The sequence below is a fragment of the Ovis canadensis genome, chromosome 3 (genome assembly GCF_042477335.2).
Source record: "Ovis canadensis isolate MfBH-ARS-UI-01 breed Bighorn chromosome 3, ARS-UI_OviCan_v2, whole genome shotgun sequence".
NCBI classification, from domain to species: Eukaryota; Metazoa; Chordata; class Mammalia; order Artiodactyla; family Bovidae; genus Ovis; species Ovis canadensis.
The window spans coordinates 197,056,059-197,076,008 of record NC_091247.1 but is presented as its reverse complement, the minus strand read 5'-3'; the positions used below and the strand labels follow the sequence as shown (position 1 = coordinate 197,076,008).

General features: G+C 37.1%; 1 protein-coding gene across 18 annotated transcripts in view; it reads right to left on the bottom strand.

The window, feature by feature from the left end:
* The window catches only part of SOX5 (SRY-box transcription factor 5), a 1,143,569-nt gene that overhangs the window by 821,090 nt on the left and 302,529 nt on the right, over positions 1-19,950 (bottom strand). For all 18 annotated transcript variants that reach the window (XM_069581248.1, XM_069581229.1, XM_069581234.1 and 15 more), the window contains one exon: positions 6,960-7,044. The gene's annotated coding sequence lies outside the window, so the exon portion shown is untranslated. The remainder of the gene's footprint in view (positions 1-6,959; positions 7,045-19,950) is intronic.

Below are 19,950 nucleotides of genomic sequence, written 5' to 3'. Positions count from 1 at the left end.
AAGGAATAAATGAAATATTTTATTAAATCCTTTTTCTGCATTAACTGAAATAACCATGTGATATCATCATCTTTTAATTTGTATTACACTGGCTGATTTTTTTACATGCTAACAAATGCTGATTTTCTGGAGTAAACAAATTTGCTCACGATTAATGAACTTTTTCATATATTGCTGAAATTGGTTTGCTAATATTTGATTGACAGCTTTTCCATTTTATTCATGAGACAGATTTGCCTGAATATCCTTTTTTATACTATTTTTGTCAGGTTTTGTATCAAGATTATATGATCCTTATAAAATAAATTGGGGATTATTACCTCTTCTATTTTTTGAAAAACAAAACAAAACAAAAACTTACATAGGATTAGACTTACTTCTTCTTTAAATTTGCCTGTGAAGCCTTCTGTGTTTGGAATTCTTTTGTAGGAAAATTTTTGATTACTAAATAAAATTTCCTTAATGTTTATAAAATCATTCAGGTTATCTCTTTTAAAGAAAATATTGCTAAGTTATGTATTTTTAGGAATATTTTGATTATTGATGTATTTTTCTAGGAAGTTGACCACTCATCTAACTCTTCATATTTCCCAATATTAACCTGGTAATATGAAGTTCACGATACTCATTATTAACTGTTTAATATCTGTACATCTGTTGTGATGTTACTTTGTCATTTCTGATACTAGATATTCCTCTCGTCACTTGTTCACTTGTTCAGTCTCATCAGAATGTAGAAACATTTACTCAGCGTTTGTAACAATTTTAGGCTGTCCTGCTTCTTTTCTTTATATGTTTGCTTCTGACCTCATTAATTTTGTACTTTAATTCTTTTTTTTTTCAGATAAAGTCTTGACTTATTAATGTTCAGTTTATTTTCTTTAGTACATTTAAGGTATAAATTTCCCAGTAAATGCTTCTTATAGGTGTTCTACAATTGTTATTTATAAGATACACATTTTTAGTTAGTCTAAAGTGTTTATAATTATTATTGTGATTTCTTTTTAATTTTTAAACTTTTTCTTGCTATATTTTTGTTATCACCTGCAGCTTAATTTCACTGGTATAATTTCAATTCTTTGAAAACAGTTGAGACCTAATTTATGACTCAGCATACAGTCAATTTTTGTAATTATTCCATTGTTCTTCAAAATAATGTGAATTTTGCAGTTGCATGCAAGGTTCTATATATGTCTACAATGTCAAGTTTCTTAGTCTTATATTTCAACTCTATCCCCCTCTACTGATTCTTTTCTATTTTATTCCATCAATTACTAAGTAAGTTAATATTCACTGCTACTGTGTATTGTTTATTTCTCCCTGCTATTCTGTCAAATTTTCCTTAATCTGTCTTGAGGTTATGCTCTTAGGGACACTTAGAGTTAATATCATTCTATCTTCCAATCAAATTTAAACTTCAATCACTTATAGAGTAACTTTATCTCCAGTAATGGTTTGGTTTTTAAAGCCTATTTTGTATAACCAGTGTAGTTAAACCAGTGTCCATGTGATATTTGTTTGAAACTATTTTCCATTATTATTTACATTTTACATGCGAGGAATGGTTGGTGCTTAAGAAACATACCCAACAGTAGACAGCCCTAAGTGGTATTGTCAGAAACTGAGCCCAAACAGCATGTCTGCAAAGTTGATGCATCTCAACATTATGCTTCTCTTATAAATTCCAAAGAGTTAAGTCAGCTTAGGGTCAGGAGAAAAAAAAATTCTCATCCTAATTTCTGCCATGATTTCTCACAGATTGCTAATTGTGACTTTTCACTTACTTCCAGAAAAATTCTCACTCCTTTAATATTCTAATGCAACATAATATGGTAAAAGAAAAAAAATCTCCCAGAAAAAAGAGAATATTCTTAGTCCAGAATTGCAGTACTCAAATACCGTCACTTAGACACAAGAAAGAAAAGTCTTTCAAAGTTTCCCACTTTGTCTTTGAAATCAGAATGATTATCAACAACCTTAAGGTGCTTGTCAAATGCCACTGAAAAATATCTCAATCTGTCTTAATATAAAAATATGTAGCCAGGATGAAATACAATCAAGATTTCTGAGAAACTGTATATGGCTCTACTGAGAAGAAAAGCTTTTGCAATCTGACTTCATGAAAAGCACTCAAAAAAGATGAGTGATAAGCTGTTTCATCTCTCCTTGAAAAGACACACACAGAGTATTTCAGACAGAGGCACTAAGCAACTTATGTAACGATTTGGAATTCCATACTTTTCATATTTCTCAATAATCAATATTAAATATGTAATGCTAAATCATATTTGTTAAAAGTGTACAAACTATAAAGAAAATTAAACTTGCTAATGATTTCATGATTTCCAACAACACAAGAGAATACTCTACACATGGACATCACCAGATGGTCAATCCCGAAATTAGATTGATTATATTTTTTGCAGCCAAAGATGGAAAAGCTCTATACAGTCAGCAAAAACAAGACTAGGAGCTGACTGTGGCTCACATCATGAACTCCTTATTGCCAAATTCAGACTTAAATTGAAGAAAGTAAGGAAAACCACTAGACCATTCAGGTATGACCTAAATCAAAGCCCTTACAATTATAGAGTGGAAGTGACAAATAGATTTAAGGGACTAAATCTGATAGAGTGCGTGATGAACTATGGATGGAGGTTCGTGAATTTGTACAGGAAACAGGGAGCAAGACCATTTACAAGAAAAAGAAATGCAAAAAAAGCAAAATGGCTGTCTGAGGAGACCTTACAAATAGCTGTGAAAAGAAAAGAAGTAAAAAGCAAAGCAGAAAAGGAAAGATATAGCCGTTTAAAAGCAGAATTCCAAAGATTAGCAAGGGGAGATAAGAAAGCTTTCCACAGTGATCAGTGCTAAGAAATAGAGGAAAACAATACAATGGGAAAGACTAGAGATCTCTTCAAGAAAATTAGAGATACCAAGGGAATATTTCATGCAAAGATGGGCTCAATAAAGGACAGAAATGGTATGGACCTAGCAGAAGCAGAAGATACAAAGAAGAGGTGGTAAGAATACACAGAAGAACTTTACAAAAAAGAGCTTCACAACCCAGATAATCACGATGGTGTGATCACTCACCTAGAGCCAGACATCCTGGAATGTGAAGTCAAGTGGGCCTTAGGAAGCATCACTAAGAACAAATCTAGTGGAAGTGATAGAATTCCAGTTGAGCTATTTCAAATCCTAAAAGGTGATGCTGTGAAAGTGCTGCACTCAATATGCCAGCAAATTTGGAAAACTCAGCAGTGGCCACAGGACTGGAAAGGTCCGTTTACGTTCCAATCCCTAAGAAAGGCCATGCCAAAGAATGCTCAAACTACTGCACAACTGCACTCATCTCACATGCTAGTAAAGTATGCTCAAAATTCTCCAAGCCAGGCTTCAATAGTATGTGAACTGTGAACTTCCAGACGTTCAAGCTGGTTTTAGAAAAGGCAGAGGGACCAGAGATCAAATTGCCAACATCCGTTGGATCATTAAAAAAGCAAGAGAGTTTCAGAAAAACATCTATTTCTGCTTTATTAACTATGCCAAAGCCTTTGACTATGTGGATCACAATAAACTGTGGAAAATTCTGAAAGAGCTTAGAATACCAGACCATCTGACCTGCCTCTTGAGAAGTCTGTATGCAGGTCAGGAAGCAACACTTAGAACTGGACATGGAAAAACAGACTGGTTCCAAATAGGAAAAGGATATTATGTCAAGGCTGTATGTTGTCACACTGTTTATTTAACTTCTATGCAGAGTATATCAGAGAAGGCAACATCAAGAGAAATGTTGGGCTGGGTGAACCACAAGCTGGAATCAACAGTGCCAAGATAAATATCAATAGCCTCAGATATGCAGATGACACCTTCTTTATGGCAGAAAGTGAAGTAGAACTAAAGAGCCTCTTGATGAAAGTGAAAGAGGAGCGTGAAGGTGTTGGCTTAAAGCTCAACATTCAGAAAACTATTATCATGGCATCATTCCAAATGATAATTACATAAAGTTTGTTGCTTTTAATTATTTCATTAAGTCAGAAATTCTGGAAGTGAAATTACCAAATAATGTTAGTTGTGCCCTAATATCTAGTCTCTATTCTCCAACAATAGTAATTTCCTCAAATTTATCTTCCAAAATAAAACTATATCTTCCAAACTTTTTATAAGTGTGTCATGGTCTGGCAACTTGGTTCTAGTCAATTGAATATAAGTGGAACAGCTATGGACACTTTTCAAAAGATATCCATATAGGGAGAGAACATAAATCTTCTAGAAATATTCCCTTTCTGCTGCCAGAATATTTCCTGCTGTTTTCAAAACTGGGAAAGGAGTATTTCAAGGTGGTATATTGTCACCCTGTTTATGTAACTTACATACAGAGTACATCATGGGAAATGCCAGGCAGGATGAAATATAAGCTGGAATCAAGATTGCCAGGAGAAATATCAACAATATGCAGACGATATCACTCTTATGGCAGAAAGTGAAGAGGAACTAAAGAGCCTCTTGTTGAGGATGAAAAAGGAGAGTTTCAGCTAAGAAAGAGGTGGCATAAAACTCAACATTCAAAAAACTAAGAGCATGGTATCTGGTCTCATCATTTCATGGCAAATAGATGGAGAAAAAGTGGAAACAGAGACAGCTTATTTTGGGGGCTCCAAAATCACTGTGGACGGTGACTGCAGCCGTGAAATTAAAAGATGTTTGCTCCTTGGAAGAAAAACCATGACAAACCTAGACAGCATATTAAAAAGTAGAGACATCACATTGCTGACAAAGGTTCATATAGACAAAGCTATGGTTATTCTAGTAGTCACATATGGATGTGAGAGCTGGACCACAAGGAAGGCTGAGTGACTAAGAATTGTGGTACTTTTGAACTATGGTGCTGGAGAAGATTCTTGAGACTCCCTTAGATAGCAAAGAGATCAACCCAGTCAATTCTAAAGGAAATCAACCCTGAATATTCATTGGAAGGCCTGATGCTGAAGCTGAAGCTCCAATACTTTGGCCATCTGATGCAAAGAGTGGATTCATTGGAAAAGATCCTGACATTGTGAAAGACTGAGGGCAGGAAGGAAGAGGGCGACAGAGGATGAGAAGGTGGGATGGCATCACCAACTCAGTAGTCATGAGTTTGAGCAAACTGGGAGATAGTGAAGGACAGGGAAGCTTGGCATGCTGCAGTTCATGGGACTTTAAAGAGTCAGATACAACTTAGCGACAATAACAACAGAGAAAGAGCATAAATCTTCTAGAAATATTCTTTTCCTGCTGCTAAAATATTGACTTTATGGATGGAATATCAATACTGGATATCCCAAAGCATGAGGTAAAAATTTCAGGAAAACAGAGCAAAAGATGAAGGATCTGGGTCCCTAAAGACTATGGAACCTCCTGATGATCCCTTTACACAGACTTCACATAAGAAAAGATAAAGTTCTACCTTTTTAAAACAATTTGGATTACTTCCAACCAAACCTTTCCAAACTAGTAAAGTGAAAAGGTTGCATAGAATGCTTTGGAAACACTTAAGATAGTTAAATCGTTTTGTGGAAAGCGGAACAAATATAAACTTTTTCCAACATTACTGAATGCACCCAACTCCCTACATTCTTGTTCCATTATTCCAAGCTACTTTTTACTAGTTTGATTTTAAGTGAAGCATAACTTTGCATTTCTTTTATTAGCTTTTTGTGTGAGAATTGCATTCTTCATTAATTATTTGTTCTTATATCTTGTTTTGTTTTAAATTAAGATGTTACTGCCTTTCTCATAATAATAGCTCTTTACATATGATGTTTGCTGTATTTATTAAAAGTAGTCCTAGTTTTCCATTTCCCATTTAATTTTATTTATATTTCTGTTTTTACTTGTAAAACTATAAAAGTTTCATATCTGCAATAATTCGTGACTTATTCCAGTTCCATTTCCATTCTGTTATCATTAAAGCTATACTCACAATGCTTTCTCCCATATTACTTTGATTCATTTGTCTGTGAATATATAAAGTCTTATTTATGAATATTTTAAAGTATTTGGGGGATTTAAAACAATTCCATTTTTAAAGATGATAAAAAAACTACCATTGAATGTAAGAGTTTTCACAAATAAACTTGTATCTTGAAGTTCTAGAAACATAAATCATATGACTTTTCAAGTATATTAGGAAATAAATTTTAATGCGTTCTGCAGGAAGACAACTTTTTCACTATTCTCTTCAACTAAACAGAAAGGTAATTCCTTTTCCATTTTACCGGTAACAAATTTCTAAACAATAGGACGCCTTTCCTCCAACCTTTTCTGCTCTCATTCATACGACAGTCAGTCAGTCATGGAACTATAAAAGGATTTTTAACTCCAGGTCTGTGGTCAAACATTCAATTCCTGTTCCCAAGAGTATAACTTTTACAAGCATTTTATAAACGCACCCACAGATAGATGCCCAATAAATTTTCCTGCCAAGCAAATTGGAAAATACCTGTTTGGCCTCAGCAAACCTGTACTTTTGTATGTGTTTACAAAAACATACCCTGAAATACTTAATAGCCTATGGGAAGTTTTGTAAAATCTGGGACCTACCCATTGTGACCCAGAGTATTTCTTTTTCAGCAACAACAAAAAGTAGTAACAAACGCTTTTTTTTAAAACATTTCAATGAAGAAGAAAAGCTTTTGCAACTTTAAGAAATGTGTATCTCATTAAGGAAATGAAAAGAAAAGAAATGTTGCTTTCATCTGCCAGTTTAGAAACATTACCTTCATAATGAGTCTGAAAATTATAATTACAAATTCAGTTGTCATCTGAACATAAAAGACTATGTATATAGCTTTATATGCATATGTCACATATTTTACTTATAAATTAAAAATAAGGCACATAAACTTCCATTTTTAAAATAATCAATTTTTTCAAAGGTATGTATTATGTGTTTTATGAATGTATCTTTTTCCTACCCAATGCAGTGCCAAAATTTTCTGTTCAGGCTTCAGAATCTTGTAAGTAGATTCAGACAGGACTCGTGTCATTAGCAAGAGGAATCTATAAAAAATAAAAGTAGACCATTAACAGTGCATTGTTCCTTTTTAGTAAATATATCAAGATATAAATCTTTAGAAGCATGAGATGTCTATGGTTTTCAAATAAATTTATACAGATACATAAATATCTTTATATATATATATATACACAGTTATTATTTATTGAAAAAGAGGCATTACTTTGATATCATAATACCACAAGAATTAATCCAAAAACTATTATATACATATAAATTCTGTTAAAGGCATTATATAGTAATTTGCTATTTTTGTTTTCTCACTCAGTTGTGTCAGACTCTTTGTGACCCCATGGACTGCAGGACTCCAGGCTTCCTATTGCCCTTCCTCCTGCCCTTCACTGTTTCCCAGAGTTTGCTCAAACTCATGTCCATTGAGTGAGTGATGCCATCCAACCATCTCATTCTCTGTCACCCCCTCCTCTGTATTTATTAATCATAAGTTGTTCATTTTGTATAATTTTGATATAAACATCCTGAGTATACTTTAGGACAGGTAGCATTAAGGTTCTTCTTTCTTGGAATGAGTTATGAAAAACTTTCAAGTGTCCTCATTGATTGCATTCAAATGTGTGACAGCCAAGGTCAACACGACAACTGTCTAGTGGGAGCCACTCAGCTGTCTCTACATTGACATTCCTTGCTTGTGTCTCTGTGACTGCTCTGCCCAGTCCAGTTTCAAAAATATTGCTCCTGCCACCTTCAGAAGTGAATGAAACTCTGGCTGTTATCAGTTCCTTAGGTGAGGTAAGGTGAGGTCGCTCAGTCGTGTCCGACTCTGCAGCCCCATGGACTGTAACCTACTAGGCTCCTCCGTCCATGGGATTCTCCAGGCAAGAATACTGGAGTGGATTGCCATTTCCTTCTCCAGGGGATCCTCCCAACCCAGGGATCGAACCCAGGTCTCCCGCATTGGAGGCGGACGCTTTAGTCTCTGAGCCACCGGGGAAGCCCTTAGACAGTTCTAAAACAAAAACTATCTCTGGCAATCAGTTGAAATTCTCAAGAATCAGACTTTTGAAAGCAAAGAATCAGTACTTGGTGGTAGCCACAGCCTTGGCGCCAGTTCAGCCTCTTTACTGTCAGTTCAATTTATGGAGAATTGAGTAATTCTTCATCATCGTTCTTATTATGCCATTGATTATTCACTATTTTGGTCACAAGGCTTATGGTATTAGGGTAGATTCACTACCATACTGTTATCCATCTAAACCATGATTAGTAGAGGGGCTTTTACTTTATTCCAATATCAGATCTTTTGTTAATAAGCACAAAAAGTTACCACATTGACAGAAGACTCCACATCATTTCATCAATTCACTAATTACTGCTTTGGAAAGTATTTAAAAGGGAGAAAAGTTATTAAATTTTGAACATCAGAAGTTATGCTGCTACTTGTTTGTAACAGCCAAGACATAGAAGGAACCTAAATGTCTATTGACAGATGAATGGATAAAAAAGATGTGGTGTGTATATGCAATGGAATATTACTTAGCCTTTAAAAAGAATGAAATAATGTCATTGGCAGCAACATGATAAACCCAGAGATTGTCATATTGAGTGAAGCAAGTCAGAAAGAGAAATATCATATGATACTGCTTATATGCAGAATCTAAAAAGAAATGATAAAAATAAGTCACAAAGCAGAGCAGACTCACAGACTTAGAGAACTAACTCATGCTTAAGAGGGGGTGGGGGGAAGATGGGTTGAAAGGTTAATTAAGGAGTCTGGGATCAACATGTAAATATTGCTATATTTAAAGTGGATAACCAACCAGGACTTACTGCACAACACAGGGAACTCTGCTTAATATTTTGGAACAACCTAAATGGGAAAATAATTTGAAAAAGAGTAGATATGTGTATATGCATAACTGAATCTCTTTGCTGTACACCTGAAACTACCATAACATTGTTAGGCAACTAAACTCTAATATAAAAGTAAAAGTTTTAAAAAAGAGAAATTATGCTGTTGCAGTAAAATAAAGGTTGTCTACATATGGTCTGCCAATTAAAAAAAAAAACTGTCTATTTTCATTAAAAATAAATTATACTAAACAGGCACCCCAAACTTTACTTTTATCAATAAAGTGAAATGTCACATCTAAGCAACTGTAAAGACACTGCCACAGTAGACTTTACTTAAAAATGAAACAAAAACGTTTGTCATATCCCATAAGTGGGCAATATAGAAATACACAGCTGGTAATTTTACCCACAAGAGGGAGCCTGTATTTTTATATTTTTGTCACAGAACTTGAAAAACCTGAACTAAAATATGTTCTAAAAAAATGTTTGTTGATACCATAATCTTTATGTAAGGTCAAGTTTTAAGCTAATCAGATTTCAGTTGGCATATTTTTCTTTAACCATAATATATCAGTATGTTACAAGACTGGAATGATGATTGGAATTTTTAAAATTTTCATACCTATATTGTAATTAGGTTTTTTCAGATATAATAATGAAGATATAGCTGCCAAAACAGCCTAAGAGGAAATTCCTTTCAGGTAGTAGTAACATTAGTTGAGCGAAATTGACTTGAATTATTATAAGTGCTTTATATCCAAATTTAATAACATAGAAATGAAGTGATATTTCAGTCATCTTCTTATCAAAAAAGAGGCTTATATAAACCAGTAATTATCTATGTATTTTTGGAACAGGCAACACCCTACTTTAAAAATTATGGTGGTCATTCTCATCAATATCACTTAAGACTTGCCTAAGAAAGGGTATAACTGACATGACAGCTGGATGATCTTTCCTTTCTTAGAGTTGAGGAAAAAACCCTTAAAAAAAATCTAAGTTGTATTCTTCATATCTTTAATCTCCATAAACAATATCTTAAATTACTAAGTCTCTAAATAAATGTGCTCTGAGCTTTGGAAAATAAAATATATCCATCAACTTAAAAATTACCTTATAAAAGATAGTTTTGGCAAGTCATCAACTGAGAGTGATCTGTTCTGTCACATTCAGAGACATAGTAATAATCTAGCTGAAATTTGTTTTGTGATCCCTTGTAAAGTGCAGGGAAGACAGGTGATAAAGTGTCCCTGTCTCCTAGTGTCCTCTCCTCAGTCCCTTGACAATATTATACACCGGGGGCAGGAAGCTGAAGAAGAAAGGGTTAATCACCATTGTTCTTCCTTCTGAAATTCCAACCTACCCATTAAATCATTGTTTTTTCTCCTACTAGGCCCCATGAATCTAATGGACCTAAAATCAATATCTTATAAATGACATAAAATATATATTCATTTTATGGACTAATGTACTCTAGTGTCTGAATCCTATTTACAACCTACACTTTAAAAGAGAACAACAGACCTACTTCTGCCAGTAAAATGTTACTCAGTCACTGGTGACATGTTGCAGAATGGACTGTCGTGCTCAAGTGTGGCACGAGGGCAAGACTGGTGCTGCAAATCCACCACTGTTGAAACTTGAAACCTAGTCCAGGGCACTCATGTTAGGATTCACAATTACAAAGGAGCACGCATGGAGCTTCCAAGAGCTCCACCATCTTCCCAGGTGGATTCACACGTTTCTGTTGCATTAACTTGTCTTGTAACTTACATAAAATTTTCAGTGCATCAAATCATTACAATACTGAAAAAGAAAACACAACTTCCACTTCATAGTGACTTCTATAATGATTGAGGACACTCAATTTAAAAAAAAAAAAAACAACAAAAACTAAAAGACCAAAATGATCACTAGCCTACCAGAGAGACACTGGCCAAAAAAAATGTAGCGTGAGATCACACCACATTAAACCATAGTTTCATGCAAGCTCTGGGGAAACTAAGGGCATTTCATTTCAGTGAAACAACCAAAAAAGATACAATGACTGTCTGTTGGTTTTTACATAGTAAGAAAATATGCTGGGAGTTCCCTGAAGGTTCGGGGGTTAGGACTCCATGCTTTCACTGCCGTGGCCCTGAGTTCAATCCTTGTTGAGGGAACTAAGATGCTGGCAAATCATGTGGTATGGCAAACAAAAAAAAAAAAAAAAAAAAGAAATGATGAGAAGGTTTTATAAAAGTAATTAGTTGTGGTTGTGCTGGGTCTTCCCTGTGGTGCTCAGGCTTTCTCTAGTTGCGGGGAGTGGGGCTACTCTTCCCTGCACTGCGTGGGCTTCTCATTGTGGGGGCTTCTCTCTCATTGCAGAGCACAAGCTCTAGGTACATGGGCTTCAGGGCTGCAGCTCAAGGGCGCTACAGTGCAGGCTCAGTAGTTGCTCTGTGACACGTGGCATCTTCCCTGATCAGAGATGGAACCCATATCCCCTGCACTGGCAGGAGGGTTTTTACCCACCGTACCACCAGAGAAGTCCTCTCAGAAGCCATTCTTATGAGTGAGAAAGTCTTATGCTTAGTTCTAAAAAGTAAACTTCAGTTTACAACTTATTCCTAACTTTATTTTGAGGGGATCGTTTTCTACTTTTAATATTTTTAAGATATCAAATGTAAAACACATTTACTGTAAAATATAAATACTCCTGTAGACTTTCTGTTTTGATGGGTACAAACTGAAATAGAGAATAACCAATAGGAAAAGCAACTTTAAAACAGATATTTTTTGAGAGAATTCTAGCAACAGGTCAGTATGAGGTTTCCTGTTCAGTTTTATGGCTTAAAATCCACAGAGTTATAAAACTACAAAAGAAAAAAAAAAACTGTTGTTCTTTTTTTTCCATTTGCCAACCAGAGTCATTTATCCCCTATTAGATAAAGTATAATAGACTCTACGGAAAGGGTCATTGGCCTTCCATTTAATGATATTGCCAGTCCCAATCTGCATTTTCCCGGCAATGTCCCTCAACACAGAATAAATGGCTGATCTCTTCACAATAACAGCTGATTTCTATTTATTAAGCTAAAAAGGTCACCATTTTCTACGGCTGGGCCGCCCTGCACTATTGATAATTTTATGCATAAACAAATGGCAAATTTGTGCCCCATAAATATGCATTAGCAATTACTTTTTCCTCGGGCAACGCTCACCGCATGCAAATGTGTACCTCACAGGGCCTGGGAGCTTTTGTTTTAGCTCTTGAACAGTGAAACAAAAGAGCACAATAAACAATTTTAAAATTGCCAATCAATAAGCAGTGCAGATGCAAAGGTAAATGGCAAGAAACTTGCTTAGAAACAACTAAACAAAAAGTGAGGCAGGGGAGATAGCAGAAGACTTTTCCTTTTTATTATTTCATTTCTTTCTCTTTCATAGTGAAAAGGCTAAAGCCCTCTTGACACAGAACAGCTAGATAGGCTGGTGCTAAATCAGATGCCAGATGGGGAAAATAGAATATATACACATGTTGAATCAACACACATACAAATACACACACACACGCACACACACACACACACACACACGTCAAAAAGGAGGTCTGAGTAAAACGGTGTTCTGACATAATTTCAAATGCATCACCAATTCAAATTTCAGATTTTTCAATTTCAGAGATTCAAAGGATTTTTAAGCTGATAAACTGGGAGGCACTACACCGATGCATAGCTAAAGCTTAATGCTGCTGCATTTTGCCATGCATTTTGACATTCTCTGTTTTCTAATAAAGACAAGGGAAACATACATTATCAATAAGTAGGATATGTTAGGGACATGAGGAAAAGGAATAAATAAGGAACATACTGAAAAGAAATAAAAAGACATCTCACAAAACAACTACACATCCAGATGTTTAATATCAAAAACCTTTACCTCAGAACAATTCAAGAACAATACTGGGGGACATCCCTGATGATTTGGCAGCTAAGACTCCAAACTCCCGATGCAGACAGTTTGGTTTGGATCCCAGGTCAGGGAACTAGATCCCCCATACTGCCATAAAGGTTCCCATGCTGGCATAAAGACTGACGATCCCAAGTGTCACAACGAAGACCCAGCGCAGGCAATAATAATAAAATATTAAAAAGAATAGCATTGGGTATAAGGATTTAGAGATAGGGCGCTAACAAGGACAGAAGCAACACACAGGTGTAAGAAAGCCAAAGGGGAAAAATGTTACCTAATTTGAACTTGAACATAAACGATAGCTCAATAAAAAGTTGACATTTTTTAAAGAAAAATAAACTTTTATAAGAGGTTTATTTGGCCCACTCTGTCATGCACCACTCTAGGGTCCATTTACCCTTGGATCTTGACAGAAATCTCTACAGGTTGGTATGTTTCACAGCATAAGGTACATAGCAGTTAGGAAACTGAACCAGTTAACATAAAGCGGTGCTAGGTCTGACCTTTGACCTAGTCTGATGCCTGTACCTCTCACTTCACTACTGCATGGTCTGAGTCTGCCATCCACTCCTGAAAACGTATCCCCTTTAACCTGATTTTAAAAATCTCTTCCTCAATGTATTGGTGGCTTTCCCTTTGTGTGAACAAGTCAAACTGTATTAACAATTTAAAATTCAGGACTTAGGCCAGTTTTCAAAACTAAGCTACTAAACCACTTTTGTAAAATATACAAATGCTGATTTCTATATTAGTACAAAGATACACTGGGCCTCCCAGGTGGCTCAGCAGTAAAAGAATCCGCCTGCTAATGCAGGAGAGATAGGTTTGATCCCTGTGTCAGGAAGATCCCCTGGAGGAGGAAACGACAACCTACTTCAGTATTCTTGCCTGGAAAATCTCATGGACAGAAGAGACTGTTGGGCTAGAGTCCACAGGGTTGCAAAAACTGGACACAACTAAGTAACAGAACATGCATGTATGCACACAAACACACACACACACACATACACACAAAAATATATTAGTACCTTTCCACTGAGACCATGCCATAGTTTTAATAATCATTTAATATAATAAAAAGTTTTGTTCTTACACAATGGTTTAGCCAGTATTAACAAGAAAGTAGTAAAGATAAATAAAATTATTCTTGGCCTAAAGGCAAATAGGCAAACATGAAAATCTAAAACCAACAATAGCTCTGTCCTGTTCAAAGTCAAGATACTCTTCACAGGGGCCTCTTAGAATCTCTGTGTGGGTACTAAAAGTCACCTCATTCTTTAGAGGAGGCCATGAAACTTCTCCTGGCAGTACTTCCCCTGATAATGTCAGTGCTGGGAGATCAGGGCTGTTGCTGGCATGTCAACTGACGGTGTGAATAAGAGAAGATGCCCCGAGGTGGACAATCCATAAAATATATTACTTGCACAGTCATATACAATGGCCCCAGAAAGGCTTCATATTTTTCTTGGTTAGAAAAGTGTTATTTCTAGTATTATAGAATCAAACTCCATCTTTTTTAAAGATTTTTTTTTAATTGGGGTGTAGTTTGGGTTTTCCTAGTGGTTCAGATGGTAAAAATCTGCCTGCAATGCAGGAAAACTGGGTTTGACCCCTGAGTCAGGAAGATCCTCTGCAGAAGGGAATGACTACCTACTCCCGTATTCCTACCTAGAGAAGTCTACAGACAGAGGAGCCTAGAAGGCTACAGTCATGGGGTCACAAAAAGTCAGATACAACTAAGCAAGTAACAATATAGTTGTTTTACAATGTTGTACAACAAAGTGAATTGGCTATGTATGTATATATCTCCTCCCTTCCATAACCGCCCCTCCCCATCCCATGGAGTTAAAGATGTTTGAGAATCAAGTACCTACTTATTATTACAAAATCAGCACAGCTGGATTCAAATACTTTATATATTAATTCAAATAATTATAAAGTTAGTGTACTCCCATTTTGCTATCTTAATTATCAGTCTTCAAAGCTGAACATAAAAAACTTGAGCACGGTTTTTCTTGATCAACTAGCTGCATTCAATGTGTGCTAAAGAGCATCACTACAGAAGAACCCATGTTGTCATTACCATCATATCTTGCCCAAGTCCTCACTCTCCATGCAAGGTAAGGATTTCAAACTAAAACCACAAAAACTCCAACTAATCTGGAGTTTGTCTGAAATTTATCAGTGCTTGTATAGTCAACCATGTAGACTGCATGTAAATCAAAGTGTGCTGCTGCTGCTGCTAAGTCACTTCAGTCGTGTCCAACTCTGTGCGACCCCATAGATGGCAGCCCACCAGGCTCCCCCGTCCCTGAGATTCTCCAGGCAAGAACACCGGAGTGGGTTGCCATTTCCTTCTCCAATGCAGGAAAGTGAAAAGTGAAAGTGAAGTTGCTCAGGCGTGCCCGACTCTTAGCTACCCCATGGACTGCAGCCTACCAGGCTCCTCCATCCATGGGATTTTCCAGGTAAGAGTACTGGGGTGGGATGCCATTGCCTTCTCCGGAAAGTTCAGTTCAGTTCAGTTCAGTCGCTCAGTCGTGTCCGACTCTTTGCGACCCCATGAATCGCAGCACACCAGGCCTCCTTGTCCATCACCAACTCCCAGAGTTCACTCAGGCTCACATCCATCGAGTCCGTGATGTCATCCAGCCATCTCATCCTCTGTCATCGCCTTCTCCTCCTGCCCCCAATCCCTCCCAGCATTAGAGTCTTTTCCAATGAGTCAACTCTTCACATGAAGTACTAGAGTTTCAGCTTTAGCATCATTCCTTCCAAAGAAATCCCAGGGCTGATCTCCTTCAGAATGGATTGGTTGGATCTCCTTTCAGTCTGGGAAAGTGTGTTAGAAGTGTGCAAAAACTTGGTGTGTTATATGGACACTCCAGTATCCAAAGGCTCAATGTGACAGAGGGTGGGTCAAATAATTACATGATGTATGCCCAGTCCCACTTTGATAGGAACAAAATTGTGGTAGAGGGTACCTTGTGAGGGATTAAGAAAGTCAGAGGACCAATGGGAAATTCTAGAACTTTGTGCAAGAGGAAAGTCACTGCCTTATTTATGTTGGGCGAGGGTCTGCCAGCGTCTTTGCCTAAGATCCTTTCTTTGTCCATCTTCTGGTCTGCTGACTCCTGACATGTGCTCAGTCTTGTGGGTTAAGTTTCCCTGGCCCCCCTGGTAGTCAGCTTGCAGGTGAGTTAAGATACTGGGAGTAGGTAGTCTGGAGCTTGGTGTAAAACTGCATGGGCGCACGCATGGGTATGTGTGTGGAGGGGGTGCAGGCAGCCACATGCGCACGCATGCACTCCTGTGTCTCCTCTCCCATTTACTATTTAAAAACATTTTATCATAGAGACAATTACACATTCAAAATAAAGACTTCAGAAAAACAAACTCCCATTGACTGTCTCCAAGGTTCAACACCTCTCGACCCTCTGCTGTTTGAGTCTCTCCCTCTTTCTTTCCTTTGCTATGTGTCTCAGGCAGCAGCTCCTTTTTTACCAGGTTCCACCTCCTGCTGAACAGGCTCCCCTGGTTCCCGCTTGTGTCCAGTGACCCCAGCAACCCTGTGATCATCCTGCCAAACTCATCCCTTTTGTCTCCAGTATAAGGGTGGTAGTAACTTCTTCCTGCTCCTGACCTCTAGGTTGCTTTTTCACAGTTTATTATTGTCAATGTGCAACAATTTCTCACTATTAGATGCCCCTTTTTAAAATAATCACAGTGGCTTCTGTCTTCCTGCTGACCATAAAGAGTGCTTATTTTATTATCACCTACTGGCAGAATCATGATTTATCCTTTATTCATAGTTCCCTTGAAGCAGGTCAAGGCCACCTAAGGTATAAGACCCTTTCAACAGCATGGAGCCAAGCATGCTGGTCCAATATAGTCCATGCCCAATGTATGGTTCCCTACATATAACATTTACAATGCATTCATGTACCAATCTAATCTTATTCCATATCTTTTGCCAATTGCTTATTTATATCTTGCTTTTTAAAAATTGATTTGTCTTAATCTATGGACCAATAAAGGAGCAACAGAAACCTACTACTGCCCCGAGAAATTCTACCCAAATGCCGAACATTTTGGGAATCTGGTCAGTCTATTTTAAGGGGGTAGCTCAATCTGTCATGAAAATATATTTTTCCAGTGGTAGATGGCAGAAACTAGTTAACCAAGTATAGACATGTTTAGTATGTAGGTATCTGTTTATTAAAAACAAAATATGACCTTCTGATGTTAGGAATGTGTGTGCGCATATATGCACGCACACACACACACACACACACACCATAAAAATGACTGACGCTAGATGGCTCTTACAAAATTACATTTTGAAAAATTATGGGACTATGAATCAAACATATAGATTAAATTTCCCTGAAACAGACATGTGCTTAATAATTAATGGGAAAGGATACAAATAATATTTATGATTTTATCGTACTCAAAACACTTGAATAATTATGCAGTAATCATAGGGCTAGATGAAGACATACTTATCAGATTGGAACTCTAATCTGTAAGGAAATTTTAAAACATAAAAGGATCTTAAAATTGAAATAACGGAAATAAATCCATGCACTGAAACTTTAACCTACTTTAACATAGTCCTTTGTTTATAAAAATTTTAAGGCAAAAAGATCTGCTTCAGATAATCTTCAGATAAGTACACAAGACTATGTAATTTTTAATGGCAGCAATCACAATGCAAGCAAGGATGAGATGTGGCAATGGAAAGAAGAGAATATAGTTAATAACTATTCAGTCCAAATTCAAGTTAGATATAACCAATGCTCTATATGTAATAAGGCAGTATTTTAAATATGGGTTCCAAAACCGATTTTCATCCAGTAGACGGGGAATTGGATAAGCATTCAAAACAGAAAAGTCAACCAGAAACACAGTGGGTATGACAACCGTGCTGAAACAAGTACAAATAGGAGGACAAGATGCATTGAATCTGAAAAAGATTCAACTGAAGAACAAGAGAGCGCTTCTCTGGTGGTTCAGTGGTTAAGAATCTGCCGGCTAATACAGGGGACACGGATATGATCTCTGGTCCAGGAAGACTCCATGAGCCTCAGAGCAATTAAACCCATGCCTCACAACTACTGAGCCCGTGCATCGCAACAAGAGAAGCCATAGCAATGAGAAGCCCAAGCACAGCAACTAGAGAGTAGTCCCGCTCACTGAAACTAGAGGACGCCCACACACAGCAAGGAAGACTCAGTGCAGCCAGAAATAAAATAATAAGTTGTGAAATTTTAAAAAAAAATGATCAAGAAAGGGCACCAGTCACTAAGTTCAATCAGATATTTCAAGGGCTGCCATTTGGAAAAATATAGACAGGACATATTGTCTCATGTTCCACATGAGAACAAAGTCATATTTTTGTTTTTGTTTTGATGGCAGGATTATGAGGAGGTAGTAGATTTCAGTGCATTGTGAAAACCAACTTTTTCTTAAATTAGTTGCGCAGTAAGATGACTGATTGGAGGCACATCAAATGATTTAGGGTTAAAGCCAGGGCTCTGGATTCAGGGAGACTGGGTTAACGTTTTGGCTTTGCTACATACTACCCAAGTGATCCTGGGCATAGTCAGTCACTTAACCTCAGTTCTTCATCTGCAAAATCTTCCAAATATATTCTCTACCAAAGAAGGTGGCAGAGAAGGTAAAGCAAGACCATGTCTCAGAGGTCTAAGAAAAGGATTCTGAACAAAATGACATATTGGATCATCTAGCTTTTAAGATCCATTCTAACCTTAGACTAAATTATTCTGTTTCTCAAAGTTCAGGCATATATTTTCATACAATTTCAGGCCAGGAAATCTCCCACTGATTTGTTAAAAGGGGGAAAAGTTTGTGGCAATTCTGCATTAACAATGTTTCAGCATCAAATAGAGAAAGGATATTCATTTTTGACCAAAATAAAGCTATTAAAACTCACAAAGTATTTTTAGTTAATAAAAAGAAACATAATGTCATAAGTCAGAAATATGGTTACTAAAATCAGCAATATCCATTTTGAATAAATTTACATTATTAACCTTATTTTCTCCTTTTTAAAGTCTCTAGCTACTCAATTTATAGATACTTCTTGGATTCTGAAGCAACATGAACAAAGTACTTAGCTTCTTGAACACTGAGCATGGCTTCCTCGCTGCTGTCAGCCAAGCCTTTCCACCACTCCTTCAAGCGTGCCTTCTGTCACAGCCACTCAGCACACGGCAACCAAGAACACAGACAAGTGAGCTAAGCAGGGCTAAAGGGCAACTTCAAAAGAAGTGATTCTCAAATCCTTTTTTGTGATGCCCCAGGGTTCCTCTAGTTATTTCAAGGAATGCTCTAAAACTTTCAAGAAGTTCTTAAAACAAAACCATTTTATTCTTCTCAGCCTAACAATTACAGAGCTCTTTAGACTTTTCAAGGCATTTTCACTTAAACTATCAGATCTGATCCTTGCGGCAATCCTTGAAGGTAGGGATGACTGGGATGATCCTTCTCTTACAGATTAAAACAAATCTGAAAAATTGTGATGTGACTCCCAAGTCACTAAACTATAAAGCAGCATAAAAAAGGCAAGAGCCCAAGTCCTGTCTTCTTTCTTCTCCGCCATGCTTTGTAACAGAGTATCTGCAGTACCTGTGTGTGCAAAGTCACTTCAGTCACGTCTGACTCTTTGCAACCCCGTGGACTGCAGTCCGCCTGTCCGTGGGATTCTCCACGTAAGAATACTGGAGTGAGTTGCCTGCCTTCCTCCAGGGTATATTCCCAACCCAGGGATCTCCTATATTGCAGGCAGATTCTTTACTGCTGAGCTACTGGGGAAGGCCACCTGCAGTTTGGAGAGGTCATTTTGAAAACCTTCAAATCACGGAAGCATTCATTTATTTCTGGAGCTGTGAACGTTGACCAGGATTATACTACACTCTGTATTTACCTTCTTATTCGTTGATAGATGTTCCCATTTTTTAAAATGGAAATAGCACAGTGGTTCTCCACCAAGGGTGATTTTGCCCCTTGAGGGACATTTGGCCATGTCTGCAGACATGTTTGATTGTCACACTGGTGGGCGGGGGGGTGGGACACTACTCTAGACCACGGAAGCCAGGGAT